Here is a 15,349-nt window from a genome sequence, read left to right as displayed (position 1 = left end):
CCCGGCAATATCCAGAAACTTCACACAGCCATTGAAGAGGAGTGGGACAACATTCCACAGGCCGCAATCAACAGCCTGATCAGCTCTATGCGAAGGAGATGTGTCACGTTGCATGAGGCAAATGGTGGTCACACCAGATACTGACTGGTTTTCTGATCCACACCCCTACCTTTTTCTTAAGGTGTCTGTGACCAACAGATCTGTTTTCCCAGTCATGTGAAATCCATAGATTAGTATATAATGAATTTATTTAACTAGGCAAGTGAGGTATAAATACACAGGGGATGATGGGGAAGATGGGCGACAACTGGATAGGGGTGGAAACAATCACAAAGACAGGTGAAACAGATCATGGGGGTGACAATATGTGTTATTTCATAGTTTTGATGTCTTCACTATTATTCTACAATGTAGAAAATAGCAATAATGAAGAAAAACCCTTGAATGAGTAGGTGTTCTAAAACTTCTGATTTTCCCCTTGCGCCTGTCTTTTCTGTAGTTCCTGGTTTTGACCATTCTGCCTGCCCTGACCCTGCCTGCCTGCTGTCCTGTACCTTGCCCCACCACACTTGATTACTGACCTCTGCCTACCCTTGACCTGTGGTTTTGCCTGCCCTCTGTTCTAGTAATTAACTTTTGTTACTTCGACACTGTCTGCACCTGGGTCTTCCCTAAAACGTGATAGGCTCAGTGCTCTGTCACTCATGGGGACAGTATGTCACCGCCAAATCAAAGGGTAGAGCTAAAAAATTCAAGCCCCTTCAGTGCTGCCATAGAGTTTCACTGGAAGTGCCCATCCAAGAAGGCTCAAGGTCATTGGCCATAAAATGTCAAATCACGTAGCTTTGATAGGACCAATCATGTCAACATCATACTTTCAAAATCTTAGTTAGAAGTCATGAATCAAGTCAACAATCTACTGGCAAATCCTTTTTAATACGGGTCATATGAAGAGAAATAATGAAGAAAAATGATAGCTAAAACAAATCGGTGCTCATCGGCAATTGGACATAAACATTACACAACAAGTTGGAAATCGCAAATTAATTTATGGGAGGCACACATGGGACTATGGGAGGCACACAGTACTACATAGAGCCATGACTACATGGAACTCTATTCCACATCAAGTAACTGCAAAACCTGGACCCGTACAAATCAGCTGGGCTAGACAATCTGGACCCTCTTTCTAAAACTATCCGCCTCCATTGTTGAAACCCCTATTACCAGCCTGTTCAACCTCTCTTTCGTATCGTCCTAGATCCCTAAAGATTGGAAAGCTGCCGCGGTCATTCCCCTCTTCAAAGGGGGTGACACTCTAGACCCAACCTGCTATAGACCTATATCTATCCTGCACTGCCTCTCTAAAGTCTTCGAAGGCCAAGTTAATAAACAGATCACTGACCATTTTGAATCCAAGCGTACCTTCTGTGCACCTCAGCCACGCTCAAGCCATACTCTCAGCCATACTCTACTAAACAATGTCATAACTGGCATCGATAAAAGACAGTACTGTGCAGCCGTCTTCATCGACCTGGCCAAGGCTTTCGACTCTGTCAATCACCGTATTCTTATCGGCAGACTCAAAACCCTTGGTTTCTCTAATGACTGCCTCGCCTGGTTCACCAACTACTTGCAGACAGAGTTCAGTGTGTCACATTGGAGGGACCTCTGGCAGTCTCTATGGGGGTACCACAGGGTTTAATTCTCGGGCTGACTCTTTTCTGTGTATATATCAATGATCAATCTTGCTGCGGGTCATTCCCTGATCCACCTCAACGCAGACGACACCATTCTGTATACTTCTGGCCCTTCTTTGGAACTGTGCTAACTAACCTCCGAACGAGCTTCAATGCCATACAACACTCCTTCCGTGGCCTCCAACTGCTCTTAAACGCTAGTAAAACCAAATGCATGATTTTCAACTGTTCGCTGCCCGCACTTGCCCGCCCGAATAGCATCACCACCCTGGACGGTTCTGACCTAGATTATGTGGACAACTAATAATACCTAGGTGTCTGGCTAGACTGTAAACTCTCCTTCCAGACTCATATTAAACATCTCCAATCCAAAATCAAATCTAGAATCGGCTTTCTATTTCGCAAACAAAGCCTCCTTCACTCACGCCGCCGAACTTACCCTAGTAAAACTGACTATCCTACCGATCCTCGACTTCGGCGATGTCATCTACAAAATAGCTTCCAATACTCTACTCAGCAAACTGGATGCAGTCTATCACAGTGCCATCCGTTTTGTTACCAAATCACCTTATACCACCCACCACTGCGACCTGTATGCTCTATTCGGCTGGCCTTCGCTACATATTCGTCGCCAGACTCACTGGCTCCAGGTCATCTGTAAAGTCTATGCTTGGTAAAGCTCCACCTTATCTCAGCTCACTGGTCACGATAACAACACCCACCCGAAGCGTTCCAGTGGGTATATCTCACTGATCATCCCCAAAGCCAACCCCTTTCCTTCCAGTTCTCTGCTGCCAGTGACTGGAACGAATTGCAAAAATTGCTGAAGCTGGAGACTTATATTTCCCTCACCAACTTTAAACATCTGCTATCTGAGCAGCTAACCGATCGCTGCAGCTGTACATAGCCAAGGGGAAATAGCCCACCCAATCTACCCACCTCATCCCCATACTGTTTTTATTTACTTTTCTGCTCTTTTGCACACCAGTATCTCTCCTTGCACATCATCTGCTCATTTATCACTCCAGTGTTAATCTGCTAAATTGTCATTCTTCGCTACTATGGCCTATTTATTGCCTACCTCATGCCTTTTGCACACTGTATATAGACTTTCTTCTTTATCTACTGTGTCGCTGACTTGTTTATTGTGTTATTGGCTTGTTTATTGTTTATTCCATGTTATTCCATGTGTAACTCTGTGTTGTTGTCTGTGTCACACTGCTTTGCTTTATCTTGGCCAGGTCGCAGTTGTAAATGATAACTTGTTCTCAACTAGCCTACCTGGTTAAATAAAGGTGTTCTCAACTAGCCTACCTGGTTAAATAAAGGTGAGAAAAAAAAAATAACAAAAACTGATGCAAGCAGTAAAATTACATTTAAAAAACAGATTAAAAAACATATTGTGGAACAGCGGGGACTGTGAAGCAACAGACACACGCACACACACACACACACACACACACACACACACACACGATAACATACGCACTATACATACACGTGGATTTATTACTGTAGATATGTGGTAGTGGTGGAGTAGGGGCCTGAGGGCACACAGTGTAAGAAGGGCAAGAAGGTAGAAAGAACAATACATCATGCGAAGCAGCCACAACTGTCAGTAAGAATGTCCATGATTGAGTCTTTGAATGAAGAGATGGAGATAAAAACGATCCAGTTAGTGTTTTTGCAGCTCGTTCCAGTCACTAGCTGCAGCGAACTGGATAGAGGAGTGACCCAGGGATGTGTGTGCTTTGGGGACCTTGAACAAAATGTGACTGGCCGGTGTTGCGGCAGAACAGGTGTAGTTTATGGAGGATGAGGGCTGCTCTCAGATAGGGGCTAGCTCATTTCATTACTGTCTGAATGTAGTGTCAAAAATATACGAGCATACTTAAAATTTAATTCCTCCAAAATCTCAAAATATCAAGTAGTTGATTTTTGAGTGTTTCATTTAATTTTCAAAGCATCCTGACCTGTGGGGGTTTTTTTCTGTCTGGTCATAGGCTAAAGACAATGCGGGTATTTTGTAACACCTTTGTGACATTGTTGTAGTGTCAGTTAGTTCTTGCCATATCACATCAGCTACCTAGAGCGTTACAATCAATGTAGCGAAATAGAGACATTGAACAACTGTTTTTACAGACGATGTACAAATGCATATTATAGACCTCGTGGCGCAACGGTAGCGCGTCTGACTCCAGATCAGAAGGTTGCGTGTTCAAATCACGTCGGGGTCATTATTTTTCTTAGTATGTGTTGTCTCTGTATGAACTCCGGGTTGCTTGGTTGTAAAACAATCGTTATTCCTAGGTGAGAAGAGAGCCCTATCCGCCATCCACCTTGTAAAAGAAAAACACATTTACACAAAAGCGTTCGTCTGTGTTGCATCGTTTTGGTCTCTGCTATTGGCAGATATTATAGTTGAAGATCTGCATGCTTTTCATGGAAAAAAATAAGCATATAATTATTTTTATAAAAAGTGGGCTCGTCCGGGATTTGAACCCGGGACCTCTCGCACCCTAAGCGAGAATCATACCCCTAGACCAACGAGCCGTGAAGAAACTTGAAATATTTCGCTTTATAACTGAAAGCTGTAATGCAAATCTCATCAATTGTACGGAAGAAGAATATTAACGCAACACGTAACAATTTCAACGATATTACTGAGTTAGAGTTCATATAAGGAAATCAGTCAATTTAATTAAATTCATTAGGCCCTAATCTATGGATTTCACGTGTTTGGGCAGGGGCGCAGCCATGGGTGGGCCAGGGAGGGCATAGCCCACTTGGGCCAGGCTGACCTACTGGGCAGTTAGGCCCAGCCTATCAAAATGAGTTTTTCCCCACAAAAGGGCATTATTACAGACAGAAGTACTCCTCAAACTGTATAATTTGACTGTCTTGGATTTTAATTTACTATTTAACGTCTACCTTTATTCATATACTGTCCATATTGCCCAGTGATGTAGTGCTATTTTTTTTAGGTGAGTGAACAAACATATATTTTTTTTATGTCATAATTTCTCAATCAAAGTTTGTACAGACAGCTGTAGCCTATTGCATATCATTGTATAACATGCATTCTCCAATCGCAACATTTTCCTATGCTAAGTGCCCACACATGTTGTTAGAAAATATTTGATCTCAATCAGTTTCATGGGAACATGTACTTAGATCTACTTTAACTACTGTTTTGTGGGCAAATTAAAGCAGATGGTGTTAACAAACTTTTTAGCCTATTTTGTTTCAATCAAAGCTTATCCTGCTTGGACGTGCTGTTACAATTTGGTTTCATGAGGAAATAAAGCTGACAATTCAGCTTCAGATAAGACATGGCTGAGGAGATGTTTTTGATGCAACATATTATAGGCACACTATGCTACAGTAGCCTTTATAGTAATACATTTGGTTCTGTTATGTAAAATACTAATTAGCCTAATTATTATGTGATCTTGTGAGACATCGATTTAGCTTTGATTTAATTTAACTAAAATAGCACCATTGTGAGATGTGTTTATCTTCTATTTGTAATAATAATAAGTGATGAGTAGGAATCCAGGACCTCTATACTGGGCAGGCAGAGGAAGGCCCTAAAAATTGCCAAAGACTCCACCCTAGTATTAGACTGTTCTCCCTGCTACCGCACAGCAAGTGGTACCGGAGCGCCAAGTCTAGGTCCAAAATGCTTTTTAACAGTTTCTACCCCCAAGCCATAAGACTGCTGGGAGCCATACATATATGGACACCTACACCACCCGATGTCACAGGAAGGCCATAAAGATCATCAAGGACATCAACCACCCGAGCCACTGCCTGTTCACCCCGCTATCATCCAGAAGGCAAGGTCAGCACAGGTGCATCAAAGCTGGGACCGAGAGACTGAAAAACAGCTTCTATCTCAAGGCCATCAGACTGTTAAACAGCCACCACTAACATTGAGTGGCTGCTGCCAACACACTGACACTGACTCAACTCCAGCCACTTTAATAATGGGAATTGATGGGAAATGATGTAAATATATCACTAGCCACTTTAAACAATGCTACCTTATATAATGTTACTTACCCTACATTATTCATCTCATATGCATACGTATATACTGTACTCTATATCATCGACTGTATTCTTATGTAATACATGTATCACTAGCCACTTTAACTATGCCACTTTGTTTACATACTCATCTCATATGTATATACTGTACTCGATACCATCTACTGTATCTTGCCTATGCTGCTCTGTACCATCACTCATTCATATATCCTTATGTACATATTCTTTATCCCCTTACACTGTGTACAAGACAGTAGTTTGGAATTGTCAGTTAGATTACTTGTTATTACTGCATTGTCGGAACTAGAAGCACAAGCATTTCGCTACACTCGCATTAACATCTGCTAACCATGTGTATGTGACAAATAAAATTTGATTTGATTTGATATGTATATACAGTGGGGAGAACAAGTATTTGATACACTGCCGATTTTGCAGGTTTTCCTACAAAGCATGTAGAGGTCTGTCATTTTTATCATAGGTACACTTCAACTGTGAGAGATGGAATCTAAAACAAAAATTCAGAAAATCACATTGTATGATTTTTAAATCATTAATTAGCATTTTATTGCATGACATAAGTATTTGATCACCAACCAACCAGTAAGAATTCCGGCTCTCACAGACCTGTTAGTTTTTCTTTAAGAAGCCCTCCTGTTCTCCACTCATTACCTGTATTAACTGCACCTGTTTGAACTCGTTATCTGTATAAAAGACACCTGTCCACGCACTCAATCAAACAGATTCCAACCTCTCCACAATGGCCAAGACCAGAGAGCTGTGTAAGGACCTGCACAAGGCTGGGATGGGCTACAGGACAATAGGCAAACAGCTTGGTGAGAAGGCAACAACTGTTGGTGCAATTATTTGAAAATGGAAGAGGCAAGTCAGTTAACAGCAAATTCTTATTTACAGTGACAGCTTACCCCAGACGACACTGGGTCAATTGCGCACCACCCTATGGGACTCCCAACCCCAACCGGATGTGATTCAGCCTGGATTTGAACCAGGAACTGTAATAACACCTCTTGCAGTGAAATACAGTGCCTTAGACCGCTGTGCCACTCAGGAGCCCAAAATCAGGTTGCTAACACTTTTGTTTTTTTATATAAATAAATGTGGGACTCAAAAAGGCCAAAATGCATTGCTTCAATAACTTTAAAAAGATTGTTCCAAAGTTTGCCCCCTAAAAATGTATTTTCTTATGAATGAAGTCGCACAAAAATGTGTGCCTTTTCCTACAAATTAATTGGAACAAAAGTTTGTATTCTTACATGAATTAAGCCACACAAAAACGCTGAAATACTTTTTGTACATATTTGCACAAATCGAGTGTGAGATTGTGTTGGAATAGTGGGATGGTAGAATACAAAGTTGTAGCTAGGTTACTGTATCTAGCTAGCTACTGCCACAATTCAGCTTTAGTCAGGCAGCACCAAATATTTTTTATAACTAAATATCTATCTCATTGTTCTATCTGTGGCAGCACTCTCTGCAGAGCCGTCAAAAAGCGTATTAGCTGGCTGGTCTGCTGGCTAGTCTGCTGGCTAGTCTGCTAGCTAGTTAGCATTCGGTGTCTCGAGGGTGGCCCACAGGCAGGAACGCCCCGTCTACCCTGATAAACGAATGTGGCGAGGTCGCGCAGGCGTCTTTTTATGCCTGGTAGGTTAGGTTACTATAGCAGTTACACCAAATATAATTGAAATATACATTGCAGAACGTTTAGAAACTCTTGAATATCTTGCCACCAGGCGATAGATACATTTATGTTGTTTCTCCCTAGCAGCTATACAATCGTCTAGCTACGTTTGTGTTGTGTGGCCATTCCGAGGATGTATTTCGATTATTTACGCATTTTGTAAATATTCAATACCAATGTTTCAAATTGTGGGTTGTGTAAATTAAACTCAAGCGGCTCGTTGGTCTAGGGGTATGATTCTCGCTTTGGGTGCGAGAGGTCCCGGGTTCAAATCCCGGACGAGCCCGCATTTTCAGCTTTTGTATTTTTTTCGGTCAGTTCAAGTCACATTTTATTGGTAGCATACACATGTTTATCAGATGTTATAGCGACTATAGCGAAACGCTTGTGTTCCTATCTCCAACAATGCAGTAATATCTAACAATTCACAACAATACACACAATTCTAAAAGTAAAATAATGGAATTAAGACATAAATAATGAGGAGGAGCAATGTCGGAATCCAGACTTTCTATCTATCTATCTATATAGGGTGGCCTATATATATATATATAAATAGATAGATAGTCTGTATTTTTATACACATGTATATGTGATGGGATTTTCGTAAGAAAAAGTACATACATTTATGAACTCACTGCTGTCACTCTGGATAAGGGCCTCTGCTAAATGACAAATGTAAATGTATGGACAGTATGTGGATAGAATATTTAGAATGACAGCCCACAGTCCTCGGGAGTGTTCTGTACACAATTTGCATGTCGGCCAAGGTTACAGCAGTAATGTATCCATTTGGGATATTTTATTATTATTATTTATTTAATCTTAATTTAACAAGGCAAGTCAGTTAAGTACAAATTCTTATTTAAAATTACAGCCTACCAAAAGGCCTCCTGTGGGGACAGGGGCTGGGATTAAACACACATGAGGACAAGAGAGACAACACACTACATAAAGAGAGACCTAAGACAACAACATAGCACGGCAGCAACACATGACAACACAGCATGTGGTAGCAACACAACATGACAACAACATGGTAGCAGCACAACATGGCAGCAGCACAACATGGTAGCAGCACAAAACAGGGTACAAACATTATTGAGCCCAGAAAACAGCACAAAGGGCAAGAAGGTAGAGACAACAATACATCACGCAAAGCAGCCACAACTGTCAGTAAGAGTGTCCATTATTGAGTCTTTGAATGAAGAGATTGAGATAAAACTGTCCAGTTTGAGTGTTTTTTTGCAGCTCGTCCCAGTCACTAGCTGCAGTGAACTGAAAAGAGGAGCAACCCAGGGATGTGTGTGCTTTGGGGACCTTTAACAGAATGTGACTGGCAGAACGGGTGTTGTATGTGGAGGATGAGGGTTGTAGTATATATCTCAGATAGTTAAATAAAGGTTAAATAAAACAAAAAAATAAAAGATAGGGGGGAGTGAGGCCTAAGAGGGTTTTATAAATAAGCATCAACAAGTGGGTCCTGCGATGGCTATACAGAGATGACCAGTTTACAGAGGAGTATAGAGTGTAGTGATGTGTCCTATAAGGAGCATTGGTGGCAAATCTGATGGCCGAATGGTAAAGAACATCTAGCCGCTCGAGAGCACCCTTACCTGCCGATCTATAAATTACGTCTACGTAATCTAGCATGTGTCTTAACGTTGGCTAACCATCTATCATTAATGTGAAGACTGTTATATCAAATCAATTATCTGTGTAATTATCACCTGATTAAACTAATCACGTAAACAGTAATTAACTAGGAAGTCTTCAGATATTTTCATATCTTATCGATTACAGTCACTTATTAATGTATTATTACCTCATCAGTCATATTCTGAATGTCGCATACTCATGGATATCTGCACGAACCCTAGCATAAATTATGAATCAGCGATATACAAAGTGGCTTAATTATTTATTTACTAACTAACAAAATAATCACACAGAATTACATAAACACAAACAGGATAGGTTATACATTGGTTACTAGCATGATGCAAAGAAAAGTCCCTAGTATACGAAACCGATATGACGGCTTGGTAGACAAAGGAAAGGGGTGGGGACAGTGTACCGAGAGAAGGACAGTGTACAGTCTAGCCATACTCCCAAATACTTGTATGAAGTGACTACCTCAATCTCTAAACCCTCAGAGACAGTAATCACACCTGTGGGGAGAGGGACATTATTCTTACCAAACCACATGCCCTTTGTTTTGGAGGTGTTCAGAAGAAGATTAAGGGCAGAGAAAGCTTGTTGGACACTAAGAAAGCTTTGTTGTAGAGCACAATATTGCTTAGAATCAAGGGCAATGGTGACATCATTGAGGACCTATAAGGTTGCAGTGACACCTCCATAACCTGAGCGGCTACCAGACTGCATACCAGAGAGAATACTATAGACATCAAGAAAGCCAGTCAGTTGATTATTGACATATTTTCCACACACTTTTGATAAACTGAAAAATAGAAATAGGCCTATCAAATCAAATCAAATCAAATTTATTTATATAGCCCTTCGTACATCAGCTGATATCTCAAAGTGCTGTACAGAAACCCAGCCTAAAACCCCAAACAGCAAGCAATGCAGGTGTAGAAGCACGGTGGCTAGGAAAAACTCCCTAGAAAGGCCAAAACCTAGGAAGAAACCTAGAGAGGAACCAGGCTATGTGGGGTGGCCAGTCCTCTTCTGGCTGTGCCGGGTGGAAATTATAACAGAACATGGCCAAGATGTCCAGATGTTCATAAATGACCAGCATGGTCGAATAATAATAAGGCAGAACAGTTGAAACTGGAGCAGCAGCACAGTCAGGTGGACTGGGGACAGCAAGGAGTCATCATGTCAGGTATTCCTGGGGCATGGTCCTAGGGCTCAGGTCCTCCGAGAGAGAGAATTAGAGAGAGCATATGTGGGATGGCCAGTCCTCTTCTGGCTGTGCCGGGTGGAGATTATAACAGAACATGGCCAAGATGTTCAAATGTTCATAAATGACCAGCATGGTCGAATAATAATAAGGCAGAACAGTTGAAACTGGAGCAGCAGCACAGACAGGTGGACTGGGGACAACAAGGAGTCATCGTGTCAGGTAGTCCTGGGGCATGGTCCTAGGGCTCAGGTCCTCCGAGAGAGAGAAAGAGAGAAGGAGAGAATTAGAGAACGCACACTTAGATTCACACAGGACACCGAATAGGACAGGAGAAGTACTCCAGATATAACAAACTGACCCTAGCCCCCCGACACATAAACTACTGCAGCATAAATACTGGAGGCTGAGACAGGAGGGGTCAGGAGACACTGTGGCCCCATCCGAGGACACCCCCGGACAGGGCCAAACAGGAAGGATATAACCCCACCCACTTTGCCAAAGCACAGCCCCCACACCACTAGAGGGATATCTTCAACCACCAACTTACCATCCTGAGACAAGGCTGAGTATAGCCCACAAAGACCTCCGCCACGGCACCAACCAACCCAGACAGGATGACCACATCAGTGACTCAACCCACTCAGGTGACGCACCCCCTCCAGGGACGGCATGAGAGAGCCCCAGTAAGCCAGTGACTCAGCCCCTGTAATAGGGTTAGAGGCAGAGAATCCCAGTGGAAAGAGGGGAACTGGCCAGGCAGAGACAGCAAGGGCGGTTCGTTGCTCCAGAGCCTTTCCGTTCACCCTCCCACTCCTGGGCCAGACTACACTCAATCAAAGGACCTACTGAAGAGATGAGTCTTCAATAAAGACTTAAAGGTTGAGACCGAGTTTGCGTCTCTGACATGGGTAGGCAGACCGTTCCATAAAAATGGAGCTCTATAGGAGAAAGCCCTGCCTCCAGCTGTTTGCTTAGAAATTCTAGGGACAATTAGGAGGCCTGCGTCTTGTGACCATAGCGTACGTGTAGGTATGTACGGCAGGACCAAATCAGAGAGATAGGTAGGAGCAAGCCCATGTAATGCTTTGTAGGTTAGCAGTAAAACCTTGAAATCAGCCCTTGCTTTGACAGGAAGCCAGTGTAGAGAGGCTAGCACTGGAGTAATATGATCCAATTTTTTGGTTCTAGTCAGGATTCTAGCAGCCGTATTTAGCACTAGCTGAAGTTTATTTAGTGCTTTATCCGGGTAGCCGGAAAGTAGAGCATTGCAGTAGTCTAACCTAGAAGTGACAAAAGCATGGATTAATTTTTCTGCATCATTTTTGGACAGAAAGTTTCTGATTTTTGCAATGTTACGTAGATGGAAAAAAGCTGTCCTTGAAATGGTCTTGATATGTTCTTCAAAAGAGAGATCAGGGTCCAGAGTAACGCCGAGGTCCTCTTTAAATAAAGGATGGACCATGGCAATGGGAACCTCCCCAGAGAGGACAGACAAGTTAAAAACATCAGAATTAGGATTGGCTATGATAGGAGCAGCAACCTTAAAGAAGAAAGGGTGTAAACCATCTGACCCAGATGTCTTTTTAGGGTCAAGTTTAAGGAGCTCCTTTAGCTCCCCGGGCTCAGTGACTGCCTGCAGGGAGAAACTTTGTAGCGGAGCAGGGGAAAAATAGGGTGGAGCATCAAGGCTAGTCGCATTAGAAGGGGTGGGAGATGAGGAAATGTTGGACGGGCAAGGAGGCATGGCTGAGTCAAATAGGAATCCTGACTTAATGAAGTGGTGATTAAAGAGCTCAGCCATGTGCTTCTTGTCAGTAACAACCACATCATCAACTTTAAGGGACATGGGCAGCTGTGAGGAGGAGGGTCTATTCTCCAGGTCTTTAATCGTTTTCCTGAACTTCTTGGGGTTAGACCCACAGAGAGAGTTAACTGCTCCTTAAAGTAACTCACTTTGGCCTTCCGAATAGACTGAGTGCACTTATTTCTCATTTGCCTGAACGAGGGCCAGTCAGCCTGAGTATGTGTGTGCCGAGCCTTTTACCAAATGCAATTCTTGAGGTGGAGTAACCCTGCAAGATCACGGTCAAACCAGGGGCTAAATCTGTTTTTAATTCTCATTTTCTTTATGGGGGCATGTTTGTTAACAATATCACTGAAAATATCAAAAGAGAAAGTCCAAGCATCTTCGACAGAGGGGATCAAGCTGATTCTATACCAATTTACAGAGGCCAGGTCATGAAGGAAGGCTTGCTCATTAAAGTTTTTTAGCAAGCCTCTAAGACAAATCAGGACTGGCTGTTTCACTGAGCAGCCATTATGAACACAGGCTGTAAAACAGGAATCACTAAGGTCATTACAGAAAACACCAGACTGATTGATACCTATCAGGATTATTTGTGAGGATAACATCGAAGAGCCTTTTCTGGGTGTTTTGAGTCATACCTTGTGTGATTGGTAATAATCTGATTTGCTAATTTGCTTTAGGACTTGGTCGGGTGGTTTAAGCATGTCCCAGTATAGGTCACCAAGCAGGACAAATTCAGATTTAGTGTAATCTAGCTAGTACTCACTGAATTATATTTTGATATGACAGATTGTAAAAATTCTTTGATGAATTGGTTAATACAGACATAGTTAGCCTACCCTTGTTCTCATTGTTTTCAAACGGCCGAGACGGGTACTTCATTAAATGCCCTCTGACTAACCAGAATCTGTGGTAAAAGACACTGGCCAGTACGGGTATCGAACCCGCGACCTTCGCGTTATTAGCACGACGCTCTAACCAACTGAGCTAACCGGCCTTCTACACCTCAGCTGTTGTAAGCAATATAGTGATATAGTGATCCGTACAGTTATTGGGGGGTAGTTCTCACTAATTTGTTCACCACTAACTAGGTTTCCACCCAATTGACAACATATTTTCACGTGTATATTCAAAAATCCGCCTAGAAACAATATGTGCATTTTTACAGAGGTTAACATCAAATTGACTTGTTGCAGATAAGAGGCTGTGCCTGGTGACGTGTAACATAAAAATGCCTTTTGCGGTTAAATTCCCACGTACCGAATAAAAAATATGTGAAATGGGATTCCATCGCATTTTTAACTCTATTGATAATTTTCTCACAAAAACATGGAGAACTATAGCGAGTGTGCCCACTGGTATTGGCACGTGTTCTGTAGCTCTGTTGGCTAGAGGGCACGTAATAGCCTTCCCTACATGGTGGGATTATGGACAAAAGAGCAAGATTATTTTTATTTGTCAAACGGTAGCCAAGCATCGATGATCATGTCTCCAGAATAAGAGCCCTCGATATTTATTTTAAAGAAGCATCAAACTCATCACCGTGCACTTACACCACCCTGTGAAGTCCATTATCATTTCATTAATCGGTAGCCTACTGCATGCTTTGATTGCTTTCCAGACGAGTGGTAGTGGGAGGACCACACAATATGTCATCGCCGGACTTCAAATTTACGTCAATCGGATGGTTATTATATAAATATTTGTGCATAAAAGCGTTTCCACCGAAATTTCTCGCATACTTAATTTTACCGACAAGAAAAGATCCCACTTTGTCTAGTTTATTTTGTTTTGTCGAAATTTGGAAAATGTCAAGTCTGTTTACATTAGGCCTATCATGACATTTTTTTATCTGACATAAAAAGGTTGGATGGAAACCTGTTTATGTCTGGAATAAACCTGGCACCATCCCTACGGTCAGTAGGTGTAAAGTACTTAAGTAAAAAATACTTTAAAGTACTACTTAAGTACTTTTGGGGGGGTATCTGTACTTTACTGTGCAAATAAATTCATAAAAAATCCTACAAAGTGATTTATTTTCTGGATTTTTTTTCTCATTTTGTCTGTCATAGTTGAAGTGTACCTATGATGAAAATTATAGGCCTCTCTCATCTTTTTAAGTGGGAGAACTTGCACAATTGGTGGCTGAATAAATACTTTTTTTTGCCCCACTGTATGTATATATATATATATATATATATATATATATATATATATATATATATATATATATATATATATATATATATATATATATATATATATATATATATATATATATATATATATATCTAAATGGTATGGTGTAGAATGTGTAGAATGCAAACCCATACATCTCAACACAGCCAGCATGCTTCCTCCAATCAGTCTACATTAGAGGGAGCATCAAGGAGCTTGCTGGCTACAGCACCACTGCAACAAGCCCTGTCCCTTCTGCTCCTGCCACAAGTGTTCATCTGCCCAAATATATTTGTGCAGGCATGGATGTGCCTAAGGGCCAAAAGGGCACCGCATGGAGGTGTTGCTGTGTTGTTTGCAAGATGAAGTCTCCCATCTCATGCACCACATGCTCAGTGACCCTCTGCTTTACATCAGAAAGAGACTGCTATGGCATTTGGCATTGCTTTTTTGAAAATGTGTTGCTAGAGGGGTCTGAATACTCGCTAAATATAGCGGCAAAGTCACTAAATTGGCAACACTGATCCCTACTGTCTCTGATCTGGTGGACTCACTAAACACAAATGCTTTATTTTTAAATTATGTCTGAGTGTTGTAGTGGGACCCTGGCTATCCGTAAATGTTTTTTAAAAAAACGTCTGGTTTGCTTAATATAAGGAATTAAAAATTATTTGTAGTTTTGATACTTAAGTATATTTTAGCACTACATTTACTTATGATACTTAAGTATATTTAAAACCAAATACTTTTAGACTTTTACTGAAGTAGTATTTTAGGCCTAATCGCCCAACATCAGTGCCCGACCTCACTAATGCTATTGTGGCTGAATGGAAGCAAATCCCCGCAGCAATGTTCAAACATCTAGTAGAAAGCCTTCCCAGACGAGTAGAGGCTGTTATAACAGCAAAGGGGGGACCAACTCCATATTAATGCTCACGATTTTGCAATGAGATGTTCGACAAGCAGGTGTCCACATACTTTTTGTTCATGTAGTGTATATATAGTAATGCTCAATTTTTCAGGTAGTATGTTAAAAGATGGTT

The 15,349-nt window shown here is 41.6% G+C and overlaps 4 non-coding genes across 4 annotated transcripts; 2 read left to right on the top strand and 2 right to left on the bottom strand.

The window, feature by feature from the left end:
* Positions 1 to 3,865: 3,865 nt before the first annotated feature.
* Positions 3,866 to 3,937, top strand: trnaw-cca (transfer RNA tryptophan (anticodon CCA)). Its single transcript has one exon. It is a non-coding gene; the product is annotated as a tRNA-Trp (tRNA).
* A 244-nt stretch (positions 3,938 to 4,181) lies between these two features.
* On the bottom strand, positions 4,182 to 4,253 carry trnap-agg (transfer RNA proline (anticodon AGG)). Its single transcript has one exon. It is a non-coding gene; the product is annotated as a tRNA-Pro (tRNA).
* Positions 4,254 to 7,666: 3,413 nt separating this feature from the next.
* Positions 7,667 to 7,738, top strand: trnap-ugg (transfer RNA proline (anticodon UGG)). Its single transcript has one exon. It is a non-coding gene; the product is annotated as a tRNA-Pro (tRNA).
* A 5,313-nt stretch (positions 7,739 to 13,051) lies between these two features.
* trnai-aau (transfer RNA isoleucine (anticodon AAU)) lies at positions 13,052 to 13,125 on the bottom strand. Its single transcript has one exon. It is a non-coding gene; the product is annotated as a tRNA-Ile (tRNA).
* Positions 13,126 to 15,349: the final 2,224 nt, after the last annotated feature.

This window comes from Oncorhynchus mykiss, chromosome 24 (genome assembly GCF_057628025.1).
Source record: "Oncorhynchus mykiss isolate SJ-2025 chromosome 24, ASM5762802v1, whole genome shotgun sequence".
NCBI classification, from domain to species: Eukaryota; Metazoa; Chordata; class Actinopteri; order Salmoniformes; family Salmonidae; genus Oncorhynchus; species Oncorhynchus mykiss.
This window is presented reverse-complemented; position numbering and strand designations above follow the sequence as displayed.